The sequence below is a fragment of the Eulemur rufifrons genome, chromosome 30 (genome assembly GCF_041146395.1).
Source record: "Eulemur rufifrons isolate Redbay chromosome 30, OSU_ERuf_1, whole genome shotgun sequence".
Classification (NCBI taxonomy): domain Eukaryota; kingdom Metazoa; phylum Chordata; class Mammalia; order Primates; family Lemuridae; genus Eulemur; species Eulemur rufifrons.
In genome coordinates this window covers 12,506,045-12,519,173 of record NC_091012.1, presented here as the reverse complement: position 1 = coordinate 12,519,173, position 13,129 = coordinate 12,506,045, and the positions used below count along the sequence as shown (strand labels likewise).

The window sequence follows — 13,129 nt, the reverse complement described above, 5'->3', positions numbered from 1 at the left end:
TGTAAAGAGAAGTCAAACTGCATGACCCGGAGGGACAGAATACTTAGGTCAGTGCCTACTCCTGTAGCATCCAGCAAGGGTTTAGGAGAGGAGGCTTCTGCTGTGCACTTGAATAGAAACCCCTCAGTGGGCACTGGATCAGACACAGGCCTTTCCGTGAAGCTGCAAGCCATTTGGGGACACTTAGCACCTGCTGGAGAGAAGCATGGGTGGTGCTTCCACATGCAGAGAGATAAGCGATGCAGGAGGGAGAGCTGGGTTGGGAGAAGGAGAAGTTCATTGCAAACAGGGGAAGCTTGATGTGCCTATGAAATAGCAGAGGGGCCCTGTGTAGTCATCATTTAGATATATGAGACTGGAGCAGGAGGAATCTGAGCTAGCGGTAAGGAATGAAGAGTAAGAGTAGCTGTTCACATTTAGAGAAAGTCTATAGAATAAAAGTAGACAGAGAATAGATCTCTAAGGATCATGATAATTTAAGGGACAAGTCCCCAGAAGGGCAGCTAGAGTGGGAGGAGGAAAACTAGGAAAGAGTGATAAAAGGAGACAAGATAAGAGAGGCTATGGTCATAATGCTAATGCTGCCAAGAAGTTGCTAAGTGATGGGGTAAAGGAGAGCACAGGTGGAACAAAGTTTTTGCCTTTATGAGCAGACGATCTATTGAGGAAGACATTAAGTATTTTTTCAGGTATACAAATATCCCAGGTGGTGGGAAATACCAAGAAGACAAAGCAGGGAATGAGATACAGTGATTGGAGGTGCTCACTATTTTGGGTAGAATCATCAGAAAGAGCCTCTCCCGAGAGGCCACAATTGAGCAGTGACCTGACCAAAGTGAGGAAGGTAAGGAGCTCCGGCATTACACTCAATGGAATAAGTGCCAAGAGTCTGAGACAGGAATGTGTTTCATGTGTGTTCAAAGAACAAACAGCAAGGTGGCCAGTGGGGTCTGAGTGAGGAATCAGGGAAATAAGGAGGAAAGGAGGTCACATTGGCAATGCTGTAGCTCAGTGGTCCCCAAACTTTTTGGCACCAGGGACCATTTTCATGGAAGACCATTTTTCCATGGACTGTGGGGGTGGGGGCATGATGGTATTGGGATGATTCAAATGCATTACATTTATTGTGTACTTTATTTCTATTATTATTACATTGTAATATATAATGAAATAATTATACAATTCACTATAGGTTGGGAACTCCTGCCGTAGCTCACAGGGCCTTGTGGCTTTCAGGGCATGGGAAGAAGTTCGGTTTTCATTCCAGTTTGATGGGTAAATTTTGGTAGATCTTGAGCAGGGGAGTGCAGTGCCTTAATTTAAGAGGTTATGCTGACTGCTCAGGGGAGAGTAGACCATAGTTGGGAGTCAGAATGTAGGCAGAGAAGAGGGTTAGGAAGAAACTCTGGTGATAAAACTGAGCAGTGACAAATGGTGGCTCAGAATGAAAAGTGGACAGACTCCTGATGGAGGAATTGCTCACAGGTTGGAGCAGGGTAACTCATGTAGGTATTTGCCCCAGCAACTAGTCAATGGCAATGCGCTTTCCATTATTAGGGCAGACTTGGGAAGTTGTGTGTTTGGAAAAAGAGCTCTGCTTTAGAAGTGTGAAGACACGAGGGACCTTGGCAGGAGGAGTCTCAGAAGAGTGACGGTGACAGGGGGCAGATGGAGTGGGTTAAGAAGAGACAGGAGATGAGAAGCTGGCACCAGATCATGATTCTGTGAGCAAACGAGCGGAAACATCTCAGGAGTTGTGGGGAATGGGATGGGAACAAAGGGCTCACATTCATCTTGGGGAAAATCTCTGGCAGAGAGGGGGAAAGTCTTCAAAGAGAGGTAATTGTTGGAACAGTGATCTGCAGAAGTGGGATGGGATTGACTGCACTGATAGGAGAGTTAGCTTCAGTGGAAAAAAATACATCTCTGGGCTGTTTTCAACATGATCATGATGAATGACCTTTTTCGTGTGTTGAATTCAATTTGCTAATATTTTGTTGAGAATTTTGGCACCTATGTTTATCAGAGACATTGGCCTGTCATTGTTCTTGTTTTGTCTATGTCTAATTTTGGTATAAGGTAATACTGGCCTCATAGGATGAGTTGGAAAGTATTCTTCTTCTTTGATTTTTTGAAATAGTTACAGTAGGATAGTATTAATCTTTAAAAATCTTTTGTAGAATTCCACAGTGAAGCCATCATGTTCTGGGCTTTCCTTTGATGGAAGATTTTTTATCACTGCTTCTACAAGTATATTAAATACTTGTTAAACAGACATTAAAATATATTTAATATATTATCAAAAATACACGTATACTTTAATATATTAAATACATTTATTTAATCAATATAAAACATAAATATATATTTTTATTGCACCCTTGAACAATCCAATCTTTTTGAATGTACATGGATATTTTATCAAAATTGAGCATATGATGAATGGGAGAGTAAGCCTTAAATAATTCCAAATGATTTAAATTGATTAGAGTGTACTTTCTTTACCTTAATATAATTTACCTAGAAAATCAGTTACAAAAATACTAGAAATGCCAAATTTCTTTGAACTTAAGCAATTCTTTTAAAGCTGTTAATATATTACAGACAATATCATAATTTAAATAAGAAAATATGTGCATCAAATAGTTCAAGAAACTCCAAGAGAATAAACACATATTCATACCAACGTACATGATCATCAAATTGTTGAAAGTCAGAATTTTGAAAGCAGCTAGACAGAAGAGAATCATCCTATACAAATTATTCTCAATAATATTAACAGAATATTTCTCATCAGAAACAAGGTCTGAAGGGAGTGAATATCATTTGTAAAGTGCTGAAAGAAAAAAATATATATCAATATAGAATTTTATATCCAACAAAGCTATCCTTTTTCATAAACGAAAAAAGCTATTGAGATATTCAAAGATGGATAAAACTTAGGAGGTTCTTTGCTAGTAGACCTGCCCTACAAGGAATGCTGAAGGGAGTCCTCTGGCCAGAAATGAAAGGACACTAGACAGAAACTCAAAATAATATGATGAACAGAGAAATAAACTACAAAGGTAAATAGAATAGCCTATACTATTGTATTTTCGGCTTATAACTAGTCTTTTGTTTCATTTCCTATATGATTTAAAAGACAAACATGAATATTTATAAATTCATGTTAATAGGCACACCGTGAATGACAATGTCACTTGTGCAACAATAAGCTAAGGTGGATCTGTAAGAAGCAGAGCTTTTGCATGCTACCAATGCCAAGTTGGTATCTAATCAACCTAGATTTTTTAAATCACATTTTGTCTTTATGTAACTAATAAACATTCCTAAAATTGCCTAGATTTACCATTCTGAGCCATTTCATTCCACCAGGAAGATACAGGTATTTTTTTCCTCTCTTTAAAAAAGTTAAATACCAAAATTACTACATTTAAATAAATAACATTATGATAATGACACCAAAAATTCAAAATAACGCTAACATCCTCTTTCTATTTGCACTGATGCTCTGTCCTAACCCCTAGAGCACTGTGGAAAGGAGAATGGTTTTTTCCTAGGAAGTCTGGGCTGAGGCTGGGGGTGGGGGGAGGTTGGAACTTCTCATTCTCTCACTTGTTTCCTTTCCTCTCCTTTTCAATTTTCGTAGGAGATAAGTCAGCCTTAGTTTGGAATTCAGTTCTGAAAGGTCAGGGAAGTCTCTTACTGCAAACCAGAAAACAACCTAAGTGTTTCCAGTGCTTAATCACAGGGTGCTTGCTTAGACTCTAGAATTAACATTCAGCTCCCGCTCCATTGGCATGGCTGCTCCCGCCTGGAGTGGGGACAAGTGCAATAAAACTGACAAGACAGCTGGTCAGATGATGCCTTGAGCTGGAGACTTAACCTGCAATAACACACTATGGAGAAATCTGTGATCTTTGTTTGAAAATGCTTGTGATAGGAGACTGTGTCTTTCCCCCTAAATGTAGTGGTAATGGCTCTGTTGTTTTAAATACACAATACTTAGGAGACTGGTTTTACTTAGAATGGAAAATTTTCCAGGGACAAAGTTAACACAAAGAAACAAACAACAAAAACCAGCAAGAAAAAGAACAGTTAAGTGCAGCTCGGATGAGACCGGGCAGTTCTTTCCCAGCACCAGCTTGTCCCTGAATTCTCACGGTCACATGCAGCCTCAGCATTAGTCTTCTGTCCTACGCACTGAAATGGAGGTGGATTAAATTCACCAAGCAACTGTTCTAACATGGAAAATCTGCAAGTGTCATAAACTAGCTCCACCTGAACAAGATAAAGAAATCATTCCATAGGCTGAAAATACAAAAACACAAAACTACTTTGTTTCTTTTCCCCAAATGAAATCCACAGGAAAGGTCCTGTATGATTTACAAAATTTCCAGAGTAGAAATGTAGTGATGTGAAATGTCACAGACCTCATTATTGTGTAAAGAAAGTGCACTTCCAAGGCCGGGCGCGGTGGCTCACGCCTGTAATCCTAGCACTCTGGGAGGCCGAGGCGGGTGGATCGCTCGAGGTCTGGAGTTCGAGACCAGCCTGAGCAAGAGCGAGACCCGGTCTCTACTAAAAATAGAAATTATATGGACAACTAAAATACATATACACAAAAAATTAGCCGGGCATGGTGGTGCATGCCTGTAGTCCCAGCTACTCGGGAGGCTGAGGCAGTAGGATCGCTTAAGCCCAGGAGTCTGATGTTGCTGTGAGCTAGGCTGACGCCACGGCACTCACTCTAGCCCGGGCAACAGAGTGAGACTCTGTCTCAAAAAAAAAAAAAAAAAGTGCACTTCGAAATATTCTAATTGCACATGTGAACAACAAAATACCGTCTTGCCTGCCAGTACCAGCGGTGAGTACTGCGAGGGCCGTGGTGGGGGGCGGATGGGAGGGTGGTCCTGCCTGGTCTCTGCAGACGGCCAAGTCCCTGGAGGTCCGATGGCACCTGCCCCTGACCGCTGACCACACTGTACCGTCCTCACAGGGAGATGCCTGGTCCTCCAGGAAAGGCCATAGTTTTTCACTGGTAGTTAAAAGCTTCGCTCAAAGGCAGCAGCCCAGGAATTGCTCAGCAGGAGAGACACTGTCTCAAGTACCAGGTTTTGTTGTGTGTGGTTTTTGTTCAAGTGTGACTTCTGCCTGTAAATTAAGGAGTTTTCAGGCCACCTGGGTTTTGTATTTTCAGTACTGAGAGGTGAAGTCCAAACGCAGGGCCCTTTACCCACTGAGAGAGAGCGCACTCCTAGTATTGGTGAGAGGCAAGGTCCCCTTTTGGCAACACAACATTGATATTTTAAAGTAAGAAAAACTTTCCCAGTCGCTAGTTTTAGACACCCTTTTCCTCACAGCTGCCCATGACGTGTCCACACTCAGGGTGATGACGACACTCTGGCCATCTTCTGTTTTGATTCGCTTCAGCTCTGGCTGCCCAGGCTGGTTGCTGTCCTGGCAGATGCTGATGTGGGGGTCTCCAGCACGTGTGAAGGACTCCTCGTGACAGTGTTCACCTGGCAGTGGACCGCAGTGGGGATTGGTACCACAAGAGTCCTGTTTTGTATTACTGGTAGCTGGTGTTGACCTAGAGGTGTCTGTTGTACTGATAATGAAGATCCTCATCAATCTAACACTAACCTATTACCTGGCTTCTGTAATCACGCTCACCTATTGCATCAGCCTCCTGAGACCCCACCCCTTGGACCACCCCAACCTAATAAAAGTGGAAAAAACCCAGTATACAGACTCAGAACTTGGTGATAACTCCCCTCTGAGCCCGCCATTAAATAAACCTTCATTGTCTGTGTGCGGCTTGTTTTGTCCTTGGAACCACACACTGTAACACTTGCTACAACACTCCTACAGTGACCATCTGGACAGAGGTGGTCTGTGACATCTGAAGGATCTGGCTGGCAGCACCTAATGTGCCATGGCTAATTGCAGCAACAGGTTCTACTTTTACTTCCCTGTGATTTCTATTCTCTTGCAGCTGGGCGCTAGCAAAGGCCAACACAGCTGCCTGAGTGACTACAGCTTGTCCTGAGACAGTGTAGGTGTTCGTTGGGGCCAGTCCAGCCACGCTGGTGACTGACACTGCTGGTATCTGGTGGAAGACGTGAACTGTCTGCACGAAGGGTGGCTGGAAGGTCACTAGGTCACCACCTTGCAGTGGTCACTAGGGTGGCAGCAGTGTAGGCAGCAGGCTTAGCCACCTGTAGTAGCTGCCACTGAATGGTGATCAAGACCAGCTGGCTGGACAGAGGTGACTCTGGTGAGCTTTGGGCAACCCAGGCTTCTTGGATGATGGCAAGTCTGGGGTGTGAGTTGCCAGGCTCAGGCTCCCGATGGGCCGGCAAGGCCTCCCTCCACAGGCTCTCAGGGCTCTGGGGCCACTGCAGTGAGCAGACACTACTCCAGCGTGACCGGGAGAGGCTCCTAGAAGAGAGTGGTCACAGAGAGGTTCCAAAGCAAGGTACACTCCTAGGCTGCCTTTTCCTAAAAGCCTGCTCTGTTTATTTGCTTTCAGAGGCAGGATCTCTACCTTCCAGAATGAGCCTTTGCCTGGTTCTTCCTGGGAATGTGGTACTTGGATGAAATAACAATTCAGACAGAGATTGTTGGGAACTGAATTCTGCCACTCCTTGTGACTCTCGTAGCATGGATAATTTTTAGTGATGTGCATATAAATTCCATTTTGGATGAGTTGTTTACCAGGAGCCATTGTAATTGCTTGTACTATTGTGCATAAGAATAAGGTGGCTTTGAATCATCCTTTGGGCTTCCTCCACCAGAAGCTTCCTTTTCATTTTCTGGGTGCGAGTTTTCAGCCACTAAATTGAGATCAGATGGCATCAGTGGGCCCATCCTGAAACCTGAAGACCCCACTTCCTGGGGGCTGGATGGGCAGGAGTTGGCAGCACTGATAGTTCCTGCTGGGGAGGAAAGAGGGATGATGAGGTGGGCCATGGTGTTTGGAATGTTGATGGTCAGAGGCGAGAGGTGCAGCTGCACAGCCTTCGCTGGGGACTCAGGCGCCTCTTGCTTCTTCCTCTGCTGGCCGGATAGGGAAGTGAAAGTTAGTTTGAAGTCCGTGCTTGGAAACCTGGTGCATGAAGCTTGGTAGCTGCAGCAGCGGCACCCGGTGCCTCTGGAACACCTGTCCACAAACACGCTGTTCTGGCCAAGGCAATGCAACAGGAAATCGCCACTTTAGGCCTGGGCTGTGCAGGTGGTGGGTCCAGGGCTGTCCAGTCATGGCCAGCGCTGCTGCTCAGGGTCGTCAAGATCTCGAGGTGGCACTGGGAGATGAAGCTTGAGTGGCCCATGCTCACATCCACTGAGCCCTGCCACCAGATGCACTTGATGGTCCCCGAGTGCTTGGTAATTAGGTACTCGAACTTGCAGCCCTCCAGCTGTGCCACTTCCCCGCAGCCTGGCCAGGACCACCATCCCTGGCCCCCCCGCCCATGATGGGGCGCTGCTGAATCCACTGCCACCGGCCTGAGTGAGAGCCCACCGCCACTCACTGGGAGCTAGGAGCCAGAGCAGAGGCCTCTGGTTTGCCAGGGAGCCAGCCAAATAGCAGTGGCTAGTGGCCTCAATCTCGATTTAATAAATTTATAATGTTAAATTCAAGCACATATAAACCACTAAGAAGTTTCAACAGAATACAAATAAAAGCCAATGAGAAGGAAATCAAAATAGTACCCTACAAAACTTTATTGAATGCAAAGAAGGAATTGGTGGAGGGAATAAAGAAAAAAAAAATGTAAGAGGTACACAGGAAACAAATAGTAAAATAGCATAGATAAGTTCTTCCTTGTCAGTAATTAATTAAGTGTAAACGTATGAAAGTCTACAATGAAAGGAAGCAACTGGAGGAATACATTTTAAACAACAAGCAACAAAATGATCCAAGTATGTGTTATCTACAAAAGCTATATTTTATATTCAAAGATATATATGTATATATGTTGAAAGTGAAAGGATTGAAAAACATATTCCATACAACATTAGGTGTCTATGTTATTATCAGACAAAATAAACTCTAAGCCAAAACCTTTTATAAAAGTTACAGGCCATTATTTATTGAAAAAACAATTGATTCATCAAAAAGATACAATTACAAACTTTTATGCACCAACAGAACGCCAAAATATATGAGACAAGTATTGTCAAAATAGAGAGGAGAAATCATTCTACAATACAGGTTGGAAATTTTAATACTCCATTTTCTTTAATGGATAGATGATCTGGACAGAAGATCAGTAAGGAAAGGAATATTTGAAAAATGCTATAAACCAGCCAAATAGAGCAGACATAATGAAATTCCTCCACAGAGCATAAGGCACATTTCTATCAAGCCCTGTTGGAAAATTCTCCAGGTTAGACCACATAGTAGAGCAGAAAACAAGTGAAAATAAATGTAAAACTTTTTATAACCAAAGTTATAAAAAGTATCTTCTCTGATCACAATAGAATGAAGCCAGACATCAAAAATAGAAGGAAAAATGCAAACTTCGTAAATAGGAAATTAAACAGCACAGTCATAAGCAATCAATGAAACAAAGAAGATAATACAAAAGAAATTGGAAAATACTGAGAGGGACATAAAAATGAAAACACAATATAACAGAACATAGATTCAGTGAATGCAGTGCTTAGAGGGATGGTTAAAGCAGTGAATGCCTATATGAAACAAGAAGAAATGTCTCGAATAACCCTATGTTACAATAGAAGGACTTAGAAAAATAAAGGCAAATGAAACTCAAGCCTAATAGAACAAAGGACTAATAAATATTACAGTGAAGACAAATAAAATAGAGAGGAGAAAAACATTAGAGAAAATGAACAAAAAAAAAAAAAAAAAGAAAATGAACAAAACTAAAAGTTACTTCTCCGATAGGATTAACAAAATTGATATATATGTAGGTACACTGACCAAGGAAATAGAAGAGAAGATATGAATATTTACAATCATAAATGAAAGTGGAGACACTAATAAAATACAGAATAAATAAATATTCTGTAATAAAATACAGAAATAAAATGGATTATAGAAGAATGTTATCAGCCGTTGCACAAAGAGATAACCTGAATGAAATGAACACACTTCTACAAACACATACATTACTGAAAGTGACTGATGAGGAAACAGAAAATAGGAACAAATCTATAAAATATAAAGAGGCTGAATCAGAAAATAAAATCAATCAAACATATTAAAGCAACTCCCAACAAAGAAAAACTCAGTACCAGATGGCTTTCCTGGTTAAGTCTACCAAACATTTCAGATTTTTAAAAAATCCTCCTCAGACTCTTACAAAAAATGGAAGAGGTAAGGTCACTTCCAAATATATTCTGTGGAGCCAGAATTACCCTGATCTGAAATACAGATAAAGACACCAAAAGAAAATTAGAGATCAATATTCCTTATGGTCATAGATGCAAAAGAGCCTGAACAAAATACTAGCTAATTGAATCAAACAGTATATTTAAAAGATAATATACCAAAAGCAAGTGGAATTATTTCAGGAATGCAAGATTAATTCAATATAAGAAAATCAATTAATTTAATAATAGAATTGAGGGGGAAAACACACACAGCAAATCAGCAAATGCAGAAAAAGCATTTAAATAACAACAAAATCTCTTAGCCAGTGTGGTTGCACATACCTGTAGTCCCTGCTACTGAGGTGGCTGAGGAAGGAGGATTATTTGGGTCTAGAGGAGTTGAAGGCTGCTGTGCTCTCTACGTTGTGCCTGTGAAGCCACTGCACTTTAGCCGGGGCAACATAGTGAGAACTTCTCTCTAAAAATTAAGAAAAAAACAAACTTTTTTTTTCTATTGACACCTGGCCAATCTACTTTGAATCCATTCTGTTATATGAAGAGGTGTGTGTATGTGCATGTGTGTGTATACATACACATTTATGATTATTATTATTTCTGCATATTGTGGGGGGTAGAAAAGTTTAGGTTACATATATTGCCCTTGCCCGCCCCTCCCCCCGAGTCAGAGCTTCAAACGTGTCTATCCCCTAGACAGTGAGCATCGCACTCAATAGGTAAGTATACACCCATCCCCTTCCTACCCACATCTGCTCGACACCCGATCAATGTTATTCCTTAATGTGCTCTTAGGTGATGATCAGTGAAACCAATTTGCTGGTGAGTACATGTGGTGCTTATTTTTCCATTCTTGGGATACTTCACTTAGTAGAATGGGTTCCAACTCTATTCAGGAAAATACAAGAGGTTCTATATCACCATTGTTTCTTATCGCTGAGTAGTACTCCATGGTATACAAAAAAACCATTTTTGATGAAAGCAGTCAACAAACTAGAAATAGGAAAAAGAGCATTTATTAAAAAAAATTAACAAGTCAATGGGTAAAGGCTAAACTTTCTCCACACCACCTAAGATTGCGAAAAGAGAAGGACGCTCATTTTTCTCCACTTTATTCAACAGTGCACTAGAAGACATAATCAGGGAAATTAGGCAGGGAAAATAATAAAACCCATTCAAATTGAGAAAGAAAAAGTAAAATTCTTGCTATTTACATATGGCATGATACTGCCTTTAGAAAAACTCAAATAATCCATAAAAATTTATCAGAGCTAATGAACAATTCAGTAGAATTGGAGGACACAAAATTAGCACACAAAGATCCATGATGTTTCTGTATACCAGCAATAATCAACCTGAAGCAAAAATTAAGAAAACAATTCCACAGAATAAAAAGTACTCTCTAACTATGGAATAATTTTAATCAAAGAGGTGAAATAATTGAATGCTGAAAAGTACAAAATATTTCTAAGAGTTAAAGAACAGCCTAACAAATGAAAATGCACCCAGTGTTCATGGATTAAAAAATTCAATTTTTAAGATGGCAACACTCCACAAAGTGATCTATATAGTCAATGTACTCTCTATTTTAAAAAGTGCCTGTCTTTTCAGAAGTGGGACAGCATATTCTCAAATTCATATGGAATTGTCCACCTAGTAGCCAAAAAAAAAAAAGAAAATACTGAAAAATAGAAGGAGAACTCACACTTTCCAGTTTTAAAATATATTACAAAACTGCAGAATCAAAACTGTGGTAATGGCAAATGAGTAGAAAAATAAATATATGGAATACAACTGAGAGTCCACAAATAAACCCATATAATTCTTGTCAATTGATTTTTTTATAGTAACACTTGCATTTGATTAAAGAAAATACAAAAATACTCACACATGGTTCCTGTATGAATTCTAATTAAGAAACATTACTTTCAGAATATTAATACTCGGTGATAATTTTCAGAAGACTCTAAGAGCTTCTTTACCATTTAAGGGGTACATAGGGTGCAGGTGTTTACGTGAATGTATTCTTAAATAAGAGACTACACCACTCTAATTTGCCTAGCTGTAGCTCTGTTCCAGGTTACTGACTGCTAGTTCATGTTCCAGAGTTTCTTTGCCAACAGGTTATTTACAAAAGAGGCACCTCCAAAGTCTTAGAGTGAATTGGGAAAGGGCTGGTTAAATGAGGAAACAGGCTATCATTCCCCTGTAAAAGTTCATCGTTTCCTTTCCCAATGTATCTTTTTATTGAGAACTTCTATTTTCTATCCTGTGTTCCTCCTCTGCCATCTCACACTCTGGCTCTACCTGCTGTATTTTGGCCACCTGCACCTCATTCATTTGTATCAGTTGTAAGATGGAAATTGGTTGATGGGGTTCTTCCTCATGCGTCTTTTTAAAAGCACCTTCCTGGGAGATTTTGCTCCTGTAGTTTTTATTGGAAGTTATTCTGACAGCTGAATAACAGGTGGAGCAGTCCCCTCACATACTGGGAAGCAACGAACTCTTTCTCGTCATTGAACAGTTCTCTATAAGCAGCAGCAAATGATTCTGGGATGCAGCGTGGGGCGGTATTCGGCCTCTTCCTCCCCCCATCACTGATGCTGCAGGAAGTAGAGCTGCTCAAGGGCATCGTGTTGGCAATCTTCTCCTTCCCCAGGATGTGGGTACTCAGAAGTGGGCTGACACTGGGCTTCACTTTCTCTTTCCTTTCACAGCCTGTAATTGTTTTGGTGCCGGGCTTGAAGTTCTCCAGCACTTCAGCTGTGTGGAATCCCGTCGTGGTACGCTCCTTGCATTCAGCTAAGAGTTGCATGCTTGGCAAGTACTGGCCGGGTGTGTTGCTTGAGGGCAGTATTTCCTATATCGCATCACTTTTCTTACCTTCCAGCACATATTCAGAATTTTCTACTACAGCAAGCAACTGGCTCTTTTCCAATTCGGAGAGGTATTGGCAGGTTTTATAATTTTGTCCTTTTGGATTTTTCACTATATTCCATCTGGACACTAGCTATCTGAGTCCCACTGAGGCCCAAAGAGGCAGCAGCAACATCCGGCCACCAGAGCAAGGGTCACAGCGGGTCCGCTAGGGAGCCCGAGCTAACAATTGATTGTGAACAAGGCTGTAGATGCATTTCAGTGGGAGGGGGGAACAGTTGTCAATAAATAGTGCTAGAACACTTGGATATCAACCATGCAGAATGAATGAAGCTGGACTCCTAGCACAAACCTCTACAAAACTGACTCAAAATGAATCATTTACGCTCATGCAAAGGTAAATGTATTTCTGTGTGTTCAACCCCACTTGTGTTTTAATTGGGTCCCCTATCACCTGTACTCTGACAAACATTTTCTGTCTGAAATGATCCTTGGGCATATTCCTGTCACTGGATGTTCAAGGCTTTGTTCCCAGAGGCTTTGCAGGTGGTGTTATGAACATGCCACATTTTATATAAAACACAACATAATAGACCTTGTAAGACAACGTAAGAATGGTACATGTTTCATCTGAAGACATTCTTAAAAATGGCTACGTAGAAAATTTGTTTAAACCATTAATCAGACCTTGATTTGGAGAACCTGCGAAGAGAAACTTTGTTCTCTTCCCCAGGTTAAGAACATACATTACTCACCAGTAAATACTTTGTGGTTAGAGTCTCAGTGCAATGTCACAGACTTGTTTTATTCTGTGAAACAGTTAAAAAATTTCATTAAGGGAGTAGGTCAAATTAGTAAGGAAATAGTTAATTCTTTGAAGCAAATAGCAAGTAGG

The 13,129-nt window shown here is 41.0% G+C and overlaps 1 pseudogene; it reads right to left on the bottom strand.

The window, feature by feature from the left end:
- Positions 1-4,098: 4,098 nt before the first annotated feature.
- Positions 4,099-12,172, bottom strand: LOC138378457 (forkhead box protein K2-like; annotated as a pseudogene).
- Between the last annotated feature and the right edge of the window lie 957 nt (positions 12,173-13,129).